This window comes from Pelodiscus sinensis, chromosome 19, assembly GCF_052426305.1.
Source record: "Pelodiscus sinensis isolate ZL-2025 chromosome 19, ASM5242630v1, whole genome shotgun sequence".
Lineage (NCBI taxonomy): Eukaryota > Metazoa > Chordata > Testudines > Trionychidae > Pelodiscus > Pelodiscus sinensis.
The window spans coordinates 1,972,501-1,992,150 of NC_143070.1; the positions used below are offsets into that span (position 1 = coordinate 1,972,501).

The window sequence follows — 19,650 nt, forward strand, 5'->3', positions numbered from 1 at the left end:
AGACGGGTTTCTGACCCCTGCCCCACACTGGCCGCGCTGGGAGGAGAGGGCTATAGGGTGAAAGCAGGAGGAGGGGCGACATTGCAGGTCGGTGGCTGCCTGCCCTCCCGTCTGGGGGAAGCCCCGTTTCCCCCTGTGACCTGCCCCAGACGTCCCAGCCCCCGAGCAGCGAGTGTCTGTGTCCGGTGTCAGCGCCACCACTGCCCAGGGTGGGCCCCCAGCCCGAGAGGCACCTGCCGCATGGCTCAGCCGGGGCCAAGCAGCCGCTACTACTGCCCATGGGGTTCGGAGCCCTGGGCTCCCCAGAGCCAGCCGCATCCCAGCGAGGGGTACTTGTGTAACCGGCCCCCCCCACCCCAGAGCCAGCCGCATCCCAGCGCCGGGCGAGGGGTACTTGTGTAACCGGCCCCCCCCACCCCAGAGCCAGCCGCATCCCAGCGCTGGGCGAGGGGTCCCTGTGTAACCAGCCCCCCTACCCCAGAGCCAGCCGCATCCCAGCGCCGAGCGAGGGGTCCCTGTGTAACCGGCCTCCCCACCCCAGAGCCAGCCGCATCCCAGCACCGAGCGAGGGGTCCCTGTGTAACCGGCCTCCCCACCCCAGAGCCAGCCGCATCCCAGCACCGAGCGAGGGGTCCCTGTGTAACCGGCCTCCCCACCCCAGAGCCAGCCGCATCCCAGCACCGAGCGAGGGGTCCCCGTGTAACCGGCCCCCCCCACCCCAGAGCCAGCCGCATCCCAGCACCGAGCGAGGGGTCCTTGTGTAACCAGCCCCCCTACCCCAGAGCCAGCCGCATCCCAGCGCTGAGCGAGGGGTCCTCGTGTAACCAGCCCCCCCACCCCAGAGCCAGCCGCATCCCAGCACCGAGCGAGGGGTCCTCGTGTAACCGGCCTCCCCACCCCAGAGCCAGCCGCATCCCAGCACCGAGCGAGGGGTCCTCGTGTAACCAGCCCCCCCACCCCAGAGCCAGCCGCATCCCAGCACCGAGCGAGGGGTCCTCGTGTAACCAGCCCCCCCACCCCAGAGCCAGCCGCATCCCAGCGCTGAGCGAGGGGTCCCTGTGTAAACAGCCCCCCTACCCCAGAGCCAGCCGCATCCCAGCACCGAGCGAGGGGTCCTCGTGTAACCAGCCCCCCCACCCCAGAGCCAGCCGCATCCCAGCGCTGAGCGAGGGGTCCTCGTGTAACCAGCCCCCCCACCCCAGAGCCAGCCGCATCCCAGCACCGAGCGAGGGGTCCTCGTGTAACCAGCCCCCCCACCCCAGAGCCAGCCGCATCCCAGCGCTGAGCGAGGGGTCCCTGTGTAAACAGCCCCCCTACCCCAGAGCCAGCCGCATCCCAGCGCCGAGCGAGGGGTACTTGTGTAACCGGCCCCCCCCACCCCAGAGCCAGCCGCATCCCAGCGCTGGGCGAGGGGTCCTTGTGTAACCAGCCCCCCTACCCCAGAGCCAGCCGCATCCCAGCGCCGAGCGAGGGGTCCTTGTGTAACCAGCCCCCCTACCCCAGAGCCAGCCGCATCCCAGCACCGAGCGAGGGGTCCCCGTGTAACCGGCCCCCCCCACCCCAGAGCCAGCCGCATCCCAGCACCGAGCGAGGGGTCCTTGTGTAACCAGCCCCCCTACCCCAGAGCCAGCCGCATCCCAGCACCGAGCGAGGGGTCCTCGTGTAACCAGCCCCCCCACCCCAGAGCCAGCCGCATCCCAGCACCGAGCGAGGGGTCCTCGTGTAACCGGCCTCCCCACCCCAGAGCCAGCCGCATCCCAGCACCGAGCGAGGGGTCCTCGTGTAACCAGCCCCCCCACCCCAGAGCCAGCCGCATCCCAGCACCGAGCAAGGGGTCCTCGTGTAACCAGCCCCCCCACCCCAGAGCCAGCCGCATCCCAGCGCTGAGCGAGGGGTCCCTGTGTAAACAGCCCCCCTACCCCAGAGCCAGCCGCATCCCAGCACCGAGCGAGGGGTCCTCGTGTAACCAGCCCCCCCACCCCAGAGCCAGCCGCATCCCAGCGCTGAGCGAGGGGTCCTCGTGTAACCAGCCCCCCCACCCCAGAGCCAGCCGCATCCCAGCACCGAGCGAGGGGTCCTCGTGTAACCAGCCCCCCCACCCCAGAGCCAGCCGCATCCCAGCGCTGAGCGAGGGGTCCCTGTGTAAACAGCCCCCCTACCCCAGAGCCAGCCGCATCCCAGCGCCGAGCGAGGGGTACTTGTGTAACCGGCCCCCCCCACCCCAGAGCCAGCCGCATCCCAGCGCTGGGCGAGGGGTCCTTGTGTAACCAGCCCCCCTACCCCAGAGCCAGCCGCATCCCAGCGCCGAGCGAGGGGTCCTTGTGTAACCAGCCCCCCTACCCCAGAGCCAGCCGCATCCCAGCACCGAGCGAGGGGTCCCCGTGTAACCGGCCCCCCCCACCCCAGAGCCAGCCGCATCCCAGCACCGAGCGAGGGGTCCTTGTGTAACCAGCCCCCCTACCCCAGAGCCAGCCGCATCCCAGCACCGAGCGAGGGGTCCTCGTGTAACCAGCCCCCCCACCCCAGAGCCAGCCGCATCCCAGCACCGAGCGAGGGGTCCTCGTGTAACCGGCCTCCCCACCCCAGAGCCAGCCGCATCCCAGCACCGAGCGAGGGGTCCTCGTGTAACCAGCCCCCCCACCCCAGAGCCAGCCGCATCCCAGCACCGAGCGAGGGGTCCTCGTGTAACCAGCCCCCCCACCCCAGAGCCAGCCGCATCCCAGCGCTGAGCGAGGGGTCCCTGTGTAAACAGCCCCCCTACCCCAGAGCCAGCCGCATCCCAGCACCGAGCGAGGGGTCCTCGTGTAACCAGCCCCCCCACCCCAGAGCCAGCCGCATCCCAGCGCTGAGCGAGGGGTCCTCGTGTAACCAGCCCCCCCACCCCAGAGCCAGCCGCATCCCAGCACCGAGCGAGGGGTCCTCGTGTAACCAGCCCCCCCACCCCAGAGCCAGCCGCATCCCAGCGCTGAGCGAGGGGTCCCTGTGTAAACAGCCCCCCTACCCCAGAGCCAGCCGCATCCCAGCGCCGAGCGAGGGGTCCCTGTGTAAACAGCCCCCCTACCCCAGAGCCAGCTGCATCCCAGCGCCGAGCGAGGGGTCCCTGTGTAAACAGCCCCCCTACCCCAGAGCCAGCCGCATCCCAGCACCGAGCGAGGGGTCCTTGTGTAACCGGCCCCCCCACCCCAGAGCCAGCTGCATCCCAGCGCCGAGCGAGGGGTCCCTGTGTAAACAGCCCCCCTACCCCAGAGCCAGCCGCATCCCAGCACCGAGCGAGGGGTCCCTGTGTAACCGGCCTCCCCACCCCAGAGCCAGCCGCATCCCAGCACCGAGCGAGGGGTCCCTGTGTAACCGGCCTCCCCACCCCAGAGCCAGCCGCATCCCAGCACCGAGCGAGGGGTCCCTGTGTAACCAGCCTCCCCACCCCAGAGCCAGCCGCATCCCAGCACCGAGCGAGGGGTCCCTGTGTAACCGGCCTCCCCACCCCAGAGCCAGCCGCATCCCAGCACCGAGCGAGGGGTCCTCGTGTAACCGGCCTCCCCACCCCAGAGCCAGCCGCATCCCAGCACCAAGCGAGGGGTCCTTGTGTAACCGGCCTCCCCACCCCAGAGCCAGCCGCATCCCAGCACCAAGCGAGGGGTCCTTGTGTAACCGGCCTCCCCACCCCAGAGCCAGCCGCATCCCAGCGAGGGGTACTTGTGTAACCGGCCCCCCCCACCCCAGAGCCAGCCGCATCCCAGCACCAAGCGAGGGGTCCTTGTGTAACCGGCCTCCCCACCCCAGAGCCAGCCGCATCCCAGCGCCGAGCGAGGGGTCCTCGTGTAACCGGCCTCCCCACCCCAGAGCCAGCCGCATCCCAGCACCAAGCGAGGGGTCCTCGTGTAACCAGCCCCCCCACCCCAGAGCCAGCCGCATCCCAGCGCTGAGCGAGGGGTCCTTGTGTAACCGGCCTCCCCACCCCAGAACCAGCCGCATCCCAGCGAGGGGTACTTGTGTAACCGGCCCCCCCCACCCCAGAGCCAGCCGCATCCCAGCACCAAGCGAGGGGTCCTTGTGTAACCGGCCTCCCCACCCCAGAGCCAGCCGCATCCCAGCGCCGAGCGAGGGGTCCTCGTGTAACCAGCCCCCCCACCCCAGAGCCAGCCGCATCCCAGCGCTGAGCGAGGGGTCCTTGTGTAACCGGCCTCCCCACCCCAGAGCCAGCCGCATCCCAGCGCTGAGCGAGGGGTCCTCGTGTAACCGGCCTCCCCACCCCAGAGCCAGCCGCATCCCAGCACCGAGCGAGGGGTCCTTGTGTAACCGGCCTCCCCACCCCAGAGCCAGCCGCATCCCAGCACCGAGCGAGGGGTCCTTGTGTAACCGGCCTCCCCACCCCAGAGCCAGCCGCATCCCAGCACCGAGCGAGGGGTCCTCGTGTAACCAGCCCCCCCACCCCAGAGCCAGCCGCATCCCAGCACCGAGCGAGGGGTCCTCGTGTAACCGGCCTCCCCACCCCAGAGCCAGCTGCATCCCAGCGCCGAGCGAGGGGTCCCTGTGTAACCAGCCCCCCTACCCCAGAGCCAGCCGCATCCCAGCGCCGAGCGAGGGGTCCCTGTGTAAACAGCCCCCCTACCCCAGAGCCAGCCGCATCCCAGCGCCGAGCGAGGGGTCCTCGTGTAACCAGCCTCCCCACCCCAGAGCCAGCCGCATCCCAGCGCCGAGCGAGGGGTCCTTGTGTAACCGGCCTCCCCACCCCAGAGCCAGCCGCATCCCAGCACCGAGCGAGGGGTCCCTGTGTAAACAGCCCCCCTACCCCAGAGCCAGCTGCATCCCAGCGCCGAGCGAGGGGTCCTTGTGTAACCGGCCTCCCCACCCCAGAGCCAGCCGCATCCCAGCACCGAGCGAGGGGTCCTCGTGTAACCGGCCTCCCCACCCCAGAGCCAGCCGCATCCCAGCACCGAGCGAGGGGTCCCTGTGTAAACAGCCCCCCTACCCCAGAGCCAGCTGCATCCCAGCGCCGAGTGAGGGGTCCCTGTGTAAACAGCCCCCCTACCCCAGAGCCAGCTGCATCCCAGCGCCGGGCGAGGGGTCCCTGTGTAAACAGCCCCCCTACCCCAGAGCCAGCCGCATCCCAGCACCGAGCGAGGGGTCCCTGTGTAAACAGCCCCCCTACCCCAGAGCCAGCCGCATCCCAGCGCCGAGCGAGGGGTCCCTGTGTAAACAGCCCCCCTACCCCAGAGCCAGCTGCATCCCAGCGCCGAGCGAGGGGTCCCTGTGTAAACAGCCCCCCTACCCCAGAGCCAGCCGCATCCCAGCACCGAGCGAGGGGTCCCTGTGTAAACAGCCCCCCCACCCCAGAGCCAGCCGCATCCCAGCACCGAGCGAGGGGTCCCTGTGTAAACAGCCCCCCTACCCCAGAGCCAGCCGCATCCCAGCACCGAGCGAGGGGTCCTTGTGTAACCGGCCCCCCCCACCCCAGAGCCAGCCGCATCCCAGCACCAAGCGAGGGGTCCTTGTGTAACCGGCCTCCCCACCCCAGAGCCAGCCGCATCCCAGCACCGAGCGAGGGGTCCTCGTGTAACCAGCCCCCCCACCCCAGAGCCAGCCGCATCCCAGCACCAAGCGAGGGGTCCTTGTGTAACCGGCCTCCCCACCCCAGAGCCAGCCGCATCCCAGCACCGAGCGAGGGGTCCTCGTGTAACCGGCCTCCCCACCCCAGAGCCAGCCACATCCCAGCACCGAGCGAGGGGTCCTCGTGTAACCAGCCCCCCCACCCCAGAGCCAGCCGCATCCCAGCACCGAGCGAGGGGTCCTCGTGTAACCAGCCCCCCCACCCCAGAGCCAGCCGCATCCCAGCACCGAGCGAGGGGTCCCTGTGTAACCAGCCCCCCCCACCCCAGAGCCAGCTGCATCTCAGCGCCGGGCGAGGGGTCCCCGTGTAACCAGCCCCCCCACCCCAGTATGTCCCCCAAATTCTCAAGGGACCCTTCTTAGTGTATAGAGGTGGAACACGCAACAGCCCCCCCAGCGCACACTAGTTCAGATACAACCATGCATCCCTCCCCAAGGAACACTCTCCCGCACACTGTGCCATAATACACCACAACATACAACACGCACACACAGAGAGAATGTGACACACGCCACACCACAGGCAGACACACCCCATGGACAACAGACACACATAGAGTGTAGTCAGACATAGAATACACACACACACCAGAAAAGTCTCACCACCCCACGCACTCCACATACAGACAACAGTCGCACATTGCACGGACACACACCCAGACACACATCTTAACATCATACAAGAAGACACACCCAGACACACAACACACCAGAAGACACACAGAACACATACACACAGAACGCATACAGAGAACACACCAGAAGACACACACACAAGATACACAGGGAACACACATAACACACCTGAATGCAGAGAGAGAGCACACCGGAGCACACCCACAAAGACATGCAATACACCAGAACACAAACACACGACACACAGAAATACATACAACACAGAGAGAACACCCCCCCCCCTTCCCAACACAGGGAGAACGCACAACAAACTCACCCCATGCACACACAGAGAACGGACACACACTCAGACACACCAGAACACACACAGACACACACATCATGCTATCATACCAGAAGACACACCCAGACACACAACACACAGAACACACACCCAGACAACGTATACAGAGAACACACAGAAACACACACACACACACAGAGGGAATGCACACAATACACCAGAATGCAGAGGGAGAGAGCACACCAGAACACACCCACAAACACATGCAACACACCAGAACACACACAGAGACAATGCATATAGAGAGCATACCAGAAGACACACACAAAACACACAGAAACACACACACACACACATACAAGACACACAGGGAACACACACAACACACCCAGATGCAGAGAGAGAGAGCACACCACAACACACACACAGACAACACATACAGAAAACACACCAAAAGACACACACACACAACACACACAGGGAACACACATAACACACCCGAATGCAGAGAGAGAGAGCACACCAGAACACATACACAGACAACGCATACAGAGGACACACACACAACACACCCAGGGGACACACATAACACACCCGAATGCAGAGAGAGAGCACACCAGAACACACACACACAACGCATACAGAGGACACACACACGACACACCCAGGGGACACACATAACACACCCGAATGCAGAGAGAGAGCACACCAGAACACACACACACACACACACAACGCATACAGAGGACACACACACGACACACCCAGGGGACACACATAACACACCTGAATGCAGAGAGAGAGAGCACACCGGAACACATACACACAACGCATACAGAGGACACACACACGACACACCCAGGGGACACACATAACACACCCGAATGCAGAGAGAGAGCACACCAGAACACACACACACAACGCATACAGAGGACACACACACGACACACCCAGGGGACACACAACACACCCGAATGCAGAGAGAGAGCACACCAGAACACACACAGACAACGCATACAGAGGACACACACACACGACACACCCAGGGGACACACATAACACACCCGAATGCAGAGAGAGAGAGCACACCAGAACACACACAGACAACGCATACAGAGGACACACACACACGACACACCCAGGGGACACACATAACACACCCGAATGCAGAGAGAGAGCACACCAGAACACACACAGACAACGCATACAGAGGACACACACACAACACACCCAGGGGACACACATAACACACCCGAATGCAGAGAGAGAGAGCACACCGGAACACACACACACAACGGATACAGAGGACACACACACGACACACCCAGGGGACACACATAACACACCCGAATGCAGAGAGAGAGCACACCGGAACACACCCACAAACACGTGCACCGCACCAGAACACACACACACGACACACAGAAATACACACAGAGAACATCCCCCAACACAGGGAGAACACACAACACTCTCCCCATGCACACAGACACCCCCCAGCTTCCCCCCACCCCCCAGTGGCGCTCAGTTCGCCCCCCCGGCCCTGTCGTGTCCCTGGGGGGGGTAGGTGACTGTGAGCCGTCGGCCTCTTTCTCCCCATCTGGGCCCGTTTCCTTCCCTCCTTCCTCCCTTCTCGTAACTCGGGGGGGCCGATTCTCCGCAACCCCCCCGCGCCCTGAATTCCCCAGGCGGCTGCGCCAGGCCTTTCTCTGAAAAGGGAGAGCGGTTGAGGTGAGGAGGGAAAGTCCCAGGTCAGAACGAAAGCAGGACGGGTTCTTGGTTAACCGGCGGGGCGGGGGGGGGGCCCTCACGAGGAGCCCTGAGGCTGCGGCCAGCGGGTGCGATGCTCCACTTTCCGCGGGTGTGAAGCCGGCCTGGCCTGAGTGTGCAAGGGGGGGTTACTGGTGTGCACACAGGGGGAGGATTTTAAGCGGGCGAGGGTCTGTCGTGTACCGTGGTGCAAGCACAGGGGAAAGGCACGTGCAAAGGGAAAAGAGGGTCAGAGTTGTTCATGTGACAGCGCGCACGTGTGTAAAAGGTGAAAACGTGCAAGGGCCTTTCATGGGATGGGGGAGCACATACGTGCAAGCACATGGCAGAAACACACGAGCAAAGGTGTCAAGTGTGCAAGATGCTTTCATGTGCCGGGGGAATTGTACAAGTACAAGCACAGGGCAAAGGCACACACGTGCAAAGGGGAAAGTGGGGTCAGATTTGTTCATATCTCACTATGGCTCCCACGTGCCAGTGCACACGTGAGTAAAAGAGGAAAATGTGAGAGGACCTTTCACGGGCTGGGGGGAGCACACATGTGCAAGCACATGGCAAAGGCATGCACGTGCAAGGAGATCAAGTGTACAAGAGTCTTTCACGGGCAATGGTGCATGCACCTGTGCAAACACAATGCAAAAGCACACGTGTGCCTGGCTGAATGATGCACCAGTCTGAATAATGCCGCTGTGGATTTCTCAAGCCACGTGCAAAGTCAGAGAGACGTGCAGTCTTTACACGGTGCCCAGTCCCTCTGCCTGCAGCTCACCAGAGCGTGGGCAGGCCACCCACGTGCAAACACTGCACGCACATGGATGGGTGTGAGAGAGAGCTGGGCTGCGGTGCCGTACTGGTTAGGGGTGTTTCCTGTGAACACTGGTGACTTTTGAGCGTGCCCAGAGGTGCGAAGGGAGGCGTGCGGAGGGGATGGCGACTACACACTGAGGGGGGGGGGGTCTCTGGGCCAAGCCACGCGTGTAAAAGGAGCTGGTGAGCCACGCCGGCAGCGCTTCGATGCCCACGTGGAGGCGTGCGAAGGGCGTTTCCATCCGTGCAAATGGTTGCACGGACACTGGTGCAACACCAGGTCACTCCCCCCTCACGAGCCTGCCTGGCACGTTCCAGCGTGCAGGACACGGTTTGAGGGGGAGGGGCCGTCTCTCTCCAACCTCGCCTCCTCCCTCAGTCCTGCAGCTGCGGACACCCTGGGCGTCCGCCTCCCCGCAGCGCATCCTTCCAGCCTTGCCCAACGCCTTGAGCAAGACCGGCTTGGCCCGATCCCCCTCCCCTGGCCACATCCTGTCCCTCCCCGAAACCAGCCCCCCCGGCTCTGCGCCCGGTGGCTTTTCTCCGGCCCTCGCCCAGGCTGCGTTGACCCCGTTGTGGGTCCCCCCCTGCCCTGCCTCGGGGCGCCCCAGACGACGGGCCACGCCACGGGGCCCGTGACTTACAGGAAGCCACCAACCTCAGACAGGCCCCCGAGATAGGCCAGGTCCCAGACGCGCCGGGTTGGCTCCAGCCACAAGCGGCCCTCCCGGAGCCGGGGCAGGTGGGAGGCGGCCGGTGAGCGCACGGAGCGGAAGTGCTCGCAAACCGCGCCTGAGCCGGGTCGCTGCCGGTGCCCCGAGGCCGGCGCCGGCAAGTCACGAAGGAGCGGGAGGGGGCGCCGAGAAGAGCGGGGAAACAGAGACCGAAAGCTGAACACAGAGACCGCCGTGGGGTGATCCAGGTGTAGAAGCATCTACAACACCCTGCCCCCCGTCCAGTGTCCTAGGAGTGGGGCCCAGAGCAACCCCCCATCCCCGGTCCCTGCCTGCCTTTGCTCCCCCCTGCCCTCTCCCGGCTTCTCCTGAAACCTGCACCGGTCCTGTGTCTGCCACACCACCGTCTGCAGTGAAGTGGGGCTGCCCCGAACCGTCCTATGGATGGGGCGGCTCTGGCCGGAAACATGGGTTTTTCGGGGTGGTGCCCATCTGCCCATGCGACGGTGCAGAGAGCAAAAAAAATTATTCCGCACAAGGGATGGAAAAACGTCGAGGGAGCATAGCTCAAGCCCACGGTGGCTTCTCCACCACGGAATTTGCCTCGGGGCAACCCTGTCACTCAAGAAGGGCCGGTCTTTCCCACAGAGCTGCTCTCACTGAAGTAGGAGTGAATTCTCGGCAGCCCCTCGGGCCGGTGTGATCCCCTTGGTCGCTACCGCGGGATCCCGTGTGGACATAAGAGTCTATGAATTTATATTTGCAGGGACGCGGATCCCAGGCTGTTCGGTAGCAGTCGGAGAAAGCATTTGGCGCTCCCTCGCGGGGAACAGAGCGGAGACCTAACTCTTGGAAGTCGTCTCGGCCCAAAGGCCCAGGCGAACGCCAGCTGGGGGCCAGCGCCGGGCTAAGAGCAGCAGGAGCAGGCGGGGCGCGTCCTGGCCACTCTGCAGGGGACGGGGTGGAGACGGACCAGGCGCTGTTTCAACGGCTGTTCTAATCGGCCGCCGCCACAGGCAGCACCACAGCCTCTGACCCCGAGGCAGCCTGGAAGGGAGGCGGCCCGGGTGTGTGTGGGTGGGAGGGAGGCGGGAGAATTGGTGACGTCCGCTGGCACGGAAAGATGGGAGAGTCTGTGGGGTGAGGTAAGCGGGTTGCATAACACAGGACAATTCCTCCCCCCAGAGCTCTGACTAGGGGGGAACAGGGCCGGGCCCGGGACTTCTCCTTCTGGCTGCAGCGGGCGAGAGGCGGAAGAGAGAAACTTTCCCCGCAACAGGATGGATGGAAACAAACGTATCATGGAATAGACACCCGGACCTGCTGCTGCCGCCCCCCTAGCCCTATCGGTGCCCCTCACTCCTGCCCCACAGCCCCTGCCCCCCTAGCCCTATCGGTGCCCCTCACTCCTGCCCCACAGCCTCTGCCCCCCCAGCCCTATCGGTGCCCCTCACTCCTGCCCCACAGCCCCTGCCCACCCTAGCCCTATCGGTGCCCCTCACTCCTGCCCCACAGCCCCTGCCCACCCTAGCCCTATCGGTGCCCCTCACTCCTGCCCCACAGCCCCTGCCCCCCTAGCCCTATCGGTGCCCCTCACTCCTGCCCCACAGCCCCTGCCCCCCTAGCCCTATCGGTGCCCCTCACTCCTGCCCCACAGCCCCTGCCCACCCTATCCCTATCGGTGCCCCTCACTCCTGCCCCACAGCCCCTGCCCACCCCAGCCCTATCGGTGCCCCTCACTCCTGCCCCACAGCCTCTGCCCCCCCAGCCCTATCGGTGCCCCTCACTCCTGCCCCACAGCCCCTGCCCACCCCAGCCCTATCGGTGCCCCTCACTCCTGCCCCACAGCCTCTGCCCCCCCAGCCCTATCGGTGCCCCTCACTCCTGCCCCACAGCCTCTGCCCCCCCAGCCCTATCGGTGCCCCTCACTCCCGCCCCGCAGCCCCTGCCCCCCCAGCCCTGCCAGTGCCCCTCACTCCCGCCCCACAGCCCCTGCCCCGTCCAGCCCTGCCAGTGCCCCTCACTCCCGCCCCACAGCCCCTGCCCCCCCCAGGCCTGCCGGTGCCCCTCACTCCCGCCCCACAGCCCCTGCCCCCCAGCCCTGCCACTGCCCCTCACTCCTGCCCCACAGCTCCTGCCCCCCAGCCCTGCCACTGCCCCTCACTCCTGCCCCACAGCTCCTGCCCCCCCAGCCCTGCCAGTGCCCCTCACTCCCGCCCCCCAGCCCTGCCAGTGGCCCTCACTCCCGCCCCACAGCCCCTTCCCCCCACCCCCTGCTGACTCAGGGGCGGTTGAAGACGTTGGCAGCGGATGACTCAGGAGCCCGCTGTGGCAGGCGCGGGAAAAGCCCTCCCTGAGGATGCGGTCGGGGCAAAGGGACCCAAGCCCAAGAGAGGCCAGAAATAGAAGCCGACGTTTCACTCTGCGTCGATGCAAAACAACCCGGTCCCGAGGGGCAAGGCAAAAGAGAATCCCCCAGGCCTCCGATTCCCCATCGCTCAGCTCCCCAGGGACCGTCACAGGCCCATCTACCCTGGTATCCCGCCTCCTCTGTCCTACCCCGGTCAGACCCATGGGCCCATCTACCCTGGTATCCCGCCTCCTCTGTCCTACCCCGGTCAGACCCATGGGCCCATCTACCCTGGTATCCCGCCTCCTCTGTCCTACCACGGTCAGACCCATGGGCCCATCTACCCTGGTATCCCGCCTCCTCTGTCCTACCCCGGTCAGACCCATGGGCCCAGCTACCCTGGTATCCCGCCTCCTCTGTCCTACCCCGGTCAGACCCATGGGCCCATCTACCCTGGTATCCCGCCTCCTCTGTCCTACCCCGGTCAGACCCATGGGCCCATCTACCCTGGAATCCCGCCTCCTCTGTCCTACCACGGTCAGACCCATGGGCCCATCTACCCTGGAATCCCGCCTCCTCTGTCCTACCACGGTCAGACCCATGGGCCCATCTACCCTGGAATCCCGCCTCCTCTGTCCTACCACGGTCAGACCCATGGGCCCAGCTACCCTGGAATCCCGCCTCCTCTGTCCTACCCCGGTCAGACCCATGGGCCCATCTACCCTGGTATCCCGCCTCCTCTGTCCTACCACGGTCAGACCCATGGGCCCAGCTACCCTGGTATCCCGCCTCCTCTGTCCTACCCCGGTCAGACCCATGGGCCCATCTACCCTGGTATCCCGCCTCCTCTGTCCTACCCCGGTCAGACCCATGGGCCCAGCTACCCTGGTATCCCGCCTCCTCTGTCCTACCCCGGTCAGACCCATGTGCCCATCTACCCTGGTATCCCGCCTCCTCTGTCCTACCCCGGTCAGACCCATGGGCCCAGCTACCCTGGTATCCCGCCTCCTCTGTCCTACCACGGTCAGACCCATGGGCCCAGCTACCCTGGTATCCCGCCTCCTCTGTCCTACCCCGGTCAGACCCATGGGCCCAGCTACCCTGGTATCCCGCCTCCTCTGTCCTACCCCGGTCAGACCCATGTGCCCAGCTACCCTGGTATCCCGCCTCCTCTGTCCTACCCCGGTCAGACCCATGGGCCCAGCTACCCTGGTATCCCGCCTCCTCTGTCCTACCACGGTCAGACCCATGGGCCCAGCTACCCTGGTATCCCGCCTCCTCTGTCCTCCCCCGGTCAGACCCATGGGCCCATCTACCCTGGTATCCCGCCTCCTCTGTCCTACCCCGGTCAGACCCATGGGCCCAGCTACCCTGGTATCCCGCCTCCTCTGTCCTACCCCGGTCAGACCCATGGGCCCATCTACCCTGGTATCCCGCCTCCTCTGTCCTACCCCGGTCAGACCCATGTGCCCATCTACCCTGGAATCCCGCCTCCTCTGTCCTACCCCGGTCAGACCCATGGGCCCATCTACCCTGGTATCCCGCCTCCTCTGTCCTCCCCCGGTCAGACCCATGGGCCCATCTACCCTGGTATCCCGCCTCCTCTGTCCTCCCCCGGTCAGACCCATGTGCCCATCTACCCTGGAATCCCGCCTCCTCTGTCCTCCCCCGGTCAGACCCATGGGCCCAGCTACCCTGGTATCCCGCCTCCTCTGTCCTCCCCCGGTCAGACCCATGGGCCCATCTACCCTGGAATCCCGCCTCCTCTGTCCTACCCCGGTCAGACCCATGGGCCCATCTACCCTGGAATCCCGCCTCCTCTGTCCTACCCCGGTCAGACCCATGGGCCCAGCTACCCTGGTATCCCGCCTCCTCTGTCCTACCCCTGTCAGACCCATGGGCCCATTTACCCTGGTATCCCGCCTCCTCTGTCCTCCCCCGGTCAGACCCATGGGCCCAGCTACCCTGGTATCCCGCCTCCTCTGTCCTCCCCCGGTCAGACCCATGGGCCCATCTACCCTGGTATCCCGCCTCCTCTGTCCTACCCCGGTCAGACCCATGTGTCCATCTACCCTGGAATCCCGCCTCCTCTGTCCTAACCCGGTCAGACCCATGGGCCCAGCTACCCTGGTATCCCGCCTCCTCCGTCCTCCCCCGGTCAGACCCATGGGCCCAGCTACCCTGGTATCCCGCCTCCTCTGTCCTACCCGTCAGACCCATGGGCCCATCTACCCTGGTATCCCGCCTCCTCTGTCCTACCCCGGTCAGACCCATGGGCCCATCTACCCTGGAATCCCGCCTCCTCTGTCCTACCCCGGTCAGACCCATGGGCCCAGCTACCCTGGTATCCCGCCTCCTCTGTCCTACCCCTGTCAGACCCATGGGCCCATCTACCCTGGTATCCCGCCTCCTCCATCCTACCCTGGTCAGACCCATGGGCCCATCTACCCTGGTATCCCGCCTCCTCCATCCTACCCTGGTCAGACCCATGGGCCCATCTACCCTGGTATCCCGCCTCCTCTGTCCTACCCCAGTCAGACCCATGGGCCCATCTACCCTGGTATCCCGCCTCCTCCATCCTACCCTGGTCAGACCCATGGGCCCATCTACCCTGGTATCCCGCCTTCTCTTTCCTACCCATGTCAGACTCATGGGCCCATCTACCCTGGTATCCTGCCTTCTCTTTCCTACCCTGGTCAGATGCACTGGCCAATCTACCCTGGTATCCGGCCTCCTCCCTTCCACCACAGTCAGACCTATGAGCCCATCTACCCTGGCATCCCACTTCCTCCCTCTCACCCCAGTCAGACCCATGGGCCCATCTACCCTGGTATCCCACCTCCTCCCTCCCAAACCAGCCAGACCCACACGCCCATCTAAATTACAAAGGATGAATATAAGCAAACAACACAGGAATGCAGGGGCAAGATTAGAAAGGCAAAGGCACAGAATGAGATCAAACCAGCTACGGAAATAAAGGGAAACAAGAAGACCTTTTATAAATACATTAGAAGCAAGAGGAAGACCAAGGACAGGGTAGGCCCACTGGTCAGTGAGGAGGGAGAAGCAGTAACAGGAAACTTGGAAATGGCAGAGATGCTCAATGACGTCTTTGTTTCGGTCTTCACCGAGAAGTCTGCAGGAATGCCTGACGTAGGGAATGCTAGTGGGAAGGGGGAAGGTTTAGAAGGTAAAATTAAAAAAAAACACTTAAAAATCACGTAGAAAAGTTAGATGCCTGCAAGTCCCCAGGGCCTGATGAAATGCACCTAGAATACTCAAGGAGCTGATAGAGGAGGTATCTGAGCCTCTAGCTATTACCTTTGGAAAATCATGGGAGACAGGAGAGATTCCAGAGGACTGGAAAAGGGCAAATCTAGTGCCCAGCTATAAACAGGGAAATAAGAACAACCCAGGAAACTACAGACCAGTTAGTTTAACTTCTGTGCCAGGGAAGATAATGGAGCAAGTAATTAAGGAATCATCTGTAAACACTTGGAAAGTGGCAAGGTGATAGGGAACAGCCAGCACGGATTTGTAAAGAACAAATCATGTCAAACCGATCTGATAGCTTTCTTTGATAGGATAACGAGTCTTGTGGATAAGGGAGAAGCGGTGGATGTGGTATTCCTAGACTCTAGTAAGGCGTTTGATACGGTCTCACATGATATTCTTATCAATAAACTAGGCAAATACAACTTAGATGGGGCTACTATAAGGTGGGTGCAGAACTGGCTGGAGAACCGTTCTCAGAGAGTCGTTATTAATGGTTCACAATCCTGCTGGAAAGGTCTAACAAGTGGGGTTCTGCAGGGGTCTGTTTTGGGACTGGCTCTGTTCAGTATCTTCATCCACGATTTAGATATCGGCATAGAAAGTTCGCTTATTAAGTTTGCAGATGATACAAGCTGGGAGGGGTTGCGACTGCTCTGGAGGACGGGTCAGAATTCAAAATGATCTGGACAAATTGGAGAAATAGTCTGAGGTAAACAGGATGGAGTTTAATAAAGACAAATGCAAAGTGCTCCACTTAGGAAGGAACAATCAGTTTCGCACATACAGAATGGGAAGCGACGGTCTGGGAAGGAGTCCGGCAGAAAGGGATCTAGGGGTTCTAGTGGACCACAAATTGAATATGAGTCAGCAGTGTGATGCTGTTGCAAAAAAAGCAAACCTGATTCTGGGCTGTATGAACAGGAGTGTTGTGAGCAAGACACGAGGAGTCGTTCTTCCGCTCTACTCTGCGCTGGTTAGACCTCAGCTGGAGGATTGTGTCCAGTTCTGGGCACCGCATTTCAAGAAAGATGTGGAGAAACTGGAGAGGGTCCGGAGAAGAGCAACAAGAATGATGAAAGGTCTAGAGAACATGACCTAGGAAGGAAGGCTGAAAGAATTGGGTTTTTTAGTTTGGAAAAGAGAAGACTGAGGGGGGACGTGACAACAGTTTTCAGGTATCTAAAAGGGTGTCATGAAGAGGAGGGAGAAAACTTGTTCATCTTGGCCTCTGAGGATAGAACAAGAAGCAAGGGGCTTAAACTGCAGCAAGGGAGGTTTAGGTTGGACATTAGGAAAAAGTTCCTACCTATCAGGGTGGTCAAACACTGGAATAAATTGCCCAGGGAGGTTGTGGAATCCTCATCTGTGGAGATACTGAAGAGCAGGTTAGATAAATGTCTCTCAGGGATGGTCTAGACAGTATTTGGTCCTGCCATGAGGGCGGGGGACTGGACTCGATGACTCTCGAGGTCCCTTCCAGTCCTAGTGTTCTGTGATTCTACCCTGGTATCCTGCCTCCTCCCTCCAACCCCAGTCAGACCCATGTGCCCATCTACCCTGGTATCCCGCCTCCTCCATCCTACCCCAGTCAGACCCATGTGCCCATCTACCTTGGTATCCTGCCTCCTCCATCCTACCCCAGTCAGACCCATGTGCCCATCTACCTTGGTATCCCGCCTCCTCCCTCCCATCCTAGTCAGCCTCATGTGCCCATCTCCCCTGGTATCCCGCCTCCTCCATCCTACCCCAGTCAGACCCATGTGCCCATCTACCCTGGTATCCCGCCTCCTCCCTGTTCATTGCTGGCTTGGTTACATTGGACTCTGCCGCCACCCAGTGGCCATTTCCCGCAACTGCAACCGACACCCTCCACTTTCACACTCCAGCCCCGACCCACGTCCCTGGGAGTCAGGGCTGCCCCATGGCAGAGCTAGGGGGCAGGGAGCGGGGCGGGAGTGTCCCCTGGCAGGTGCGACACCAAGTGACCAACACAAAACGGACACTCAGGAGGTTTTTATGACAACTTTGCCCCATCAATAAACCCAACCGTGACCAAACACAGAGGGGGCGAGGTCGCAGGATTCGTGTGGGTCTGTATTCATTGTGCCCCCCACATTCCCTCTTCTGGCACCGAACCCCACCCCCTCCCCATGCCCAGGATCCCAGAACTGAGCCACCGACCAGAAAAACTCCTGGGCCTCAGTTTCACCATCGCACAGGCCTTGTTCTGCCCCCCTCCCCCTCCGCCCGGGGTGGGGCACAGTCTTTTTTTGGGGGGGGGAGCAGCAGGAGACAAATAAATAGATAGATCACTAGGAAATGCATCAGTAAGATCATAAATACCTCAACAGCAACTTTCCTGGAACAGGGATAATTAATTAGCACTGTCCCATAAAGACCCAATTACCAGAGAATGGAAATAACTTCCTGGCTCAGTCTCCCTTCCAAAGGCTCAAACATCTCTCAGCCTGCTTAGCAGCAAACCACAATCATTTCCCCTTCCACACTCCCAAACAGCCCAATCAGGTCTCCCCTCCAGCATTAGGAACAGGCCACTCCCTACTTAGCTTCAAAGACACTACCAGCTTTTAGCTCGCTGAGCCACAGGGGCAAGTTTTACCGCCTCTTCCCTTTGGAAGCTGGCCGTTTTCCAATTGGCTCCCACCCAAAGCAGGTTGTTTCCCAGGCGCATGCACAGGGTGTTAGGAGGCAGGGTTGGGGGCTGGAGCTTTAGGGGGCTGGGGGAGGACGAGGAAGAGCCAGAAGGCTTTGAAGGTGGGGGAACGGCCCCCCCCCCCCCGTTCCTTCAGCTCACGTCTCCAAGCCGGACAGACTCACCACCCCACCCTGACAGTGAGGGGCTGGTCTTTGGGGTGGCGGGGGAGCAGTCCGTGGGGGGCAAATCTCCCCATGGCCCAGGGGAGCTGCCGGAGGGCTCGGCAGGGATCCCCGGGGACGGGACGGGCTTCGTGGCAGCCGCCTGGCTCTGCAGCACCCAGAGCTTCCAGCTGCTGGATCCTCCACTGGAGATCCAGGGACCAGGAGTCATGGGGGGCGGGGGGGGGGGAGGAGTCAGTGCACATCTGGCTACCCTGGTACATCTGGATGTGCTTCCCCACCTGGACATCTGGCTGTAAACTGCTTCCCCTCTGCTCCCCAACCCTGCTGGTGCCCCTCACTTCCACTCCCCAGCCCCACCGGTGCCCCTCACCCCAACCCACAGCCCTACCCCTCCAGCACTGCTGGTACCCCTCACTCCGACCCACAGCCCTACCCCACCCCCAGCCCTGCCGGCGCCCCTCATTCCCACCCGCAGCCCCACCGGTGCCTGTTACCCCGACCCACAGCCCTACCCCCCTGCAGGCACCCCTCACTCCCACCCCCAGCCGCACCGGTGCCTGTTACCCCGACCCACAGCCCTACCCCCCCAGCACTGCCAGTGCCCCTCACCCCGACCCACAGCCCTACCCCCCTGCAGGCACCCCTCGCTCCCACCCCCAGCTGCACCGGTGCCTGTTACCCCGACCCACAGCACTACCCCCCCAGCACTGCTGGTGCCCCTCACTCCCACCCCACAGCCCTTGGCCCCCAGCCCCACTGGTGTCCCTTACCCCGACTCACAGCCCTGCCAGTGCTGCTGATCCTGACCACCAGCCCCACTGGTACCCCTCACTCCCACCCTGCAGCCCCTGCCCCCCAGCCCTGCCAGTGCCCTTCACTCCACCTCCCCCAAGCCACATCAGTGCCCCTCACCCCCCCGTGTCCCCCACTCCCGCCCCACACTCACCCCAGCAGGCGGGGGATGCAGACTGTGCAGTCCCGGTGTGCACAAATGGAGCAGAGGAAGCCGGAGCCACTGGCATTAGGCCGGCCCTGAAGTCCGGGAGGCGCTGGCCACGGGAGACATTTGCTGGGGCCGGGCAGGAGCCGGGGTGCTTGTGGCTCTGACCCCAGCGCCCAGCGGGAATTCCTGCCCGCGAGTCACTCCGTCCCCGCTGCGGCACTCACGGTGTGACCAAAGGCAGGTCAGCGGTTTCCTCTTGGGCCATCCCGATTGGGGGGATGGGCTGGGGACAGGAGTGTGAAGGGAGAAGGTGGCGTCCAAGGAAAGAAAATGGGAAAAACAGCAAGAGCAAAGAACGGGCCCCAAAGAAACGAGGCGAGTGAAAAGCAGCGGCGGCAGGCAAAGAAAGAACAAACGTAATGCACGGCGGGAAAAGGAGGGAGCAGGCAGGCACAGGGGAAAA

General features: G+C 62.9%; 1 pseudogene; it reads left to right on the forward strand.

The window, feature by feature from the left end:
- The first annotated feature begins 240 nt into the window (after nucleotides 1-240).
- On the forward strand, nucleotides 241-10,570 carry LOC149522035 (uncharacterized; annotated as a pseudogene).
- The last annotated feature ends 9,080 nt before the right edge of the window (nucleotides 10,571-19,650 follow it).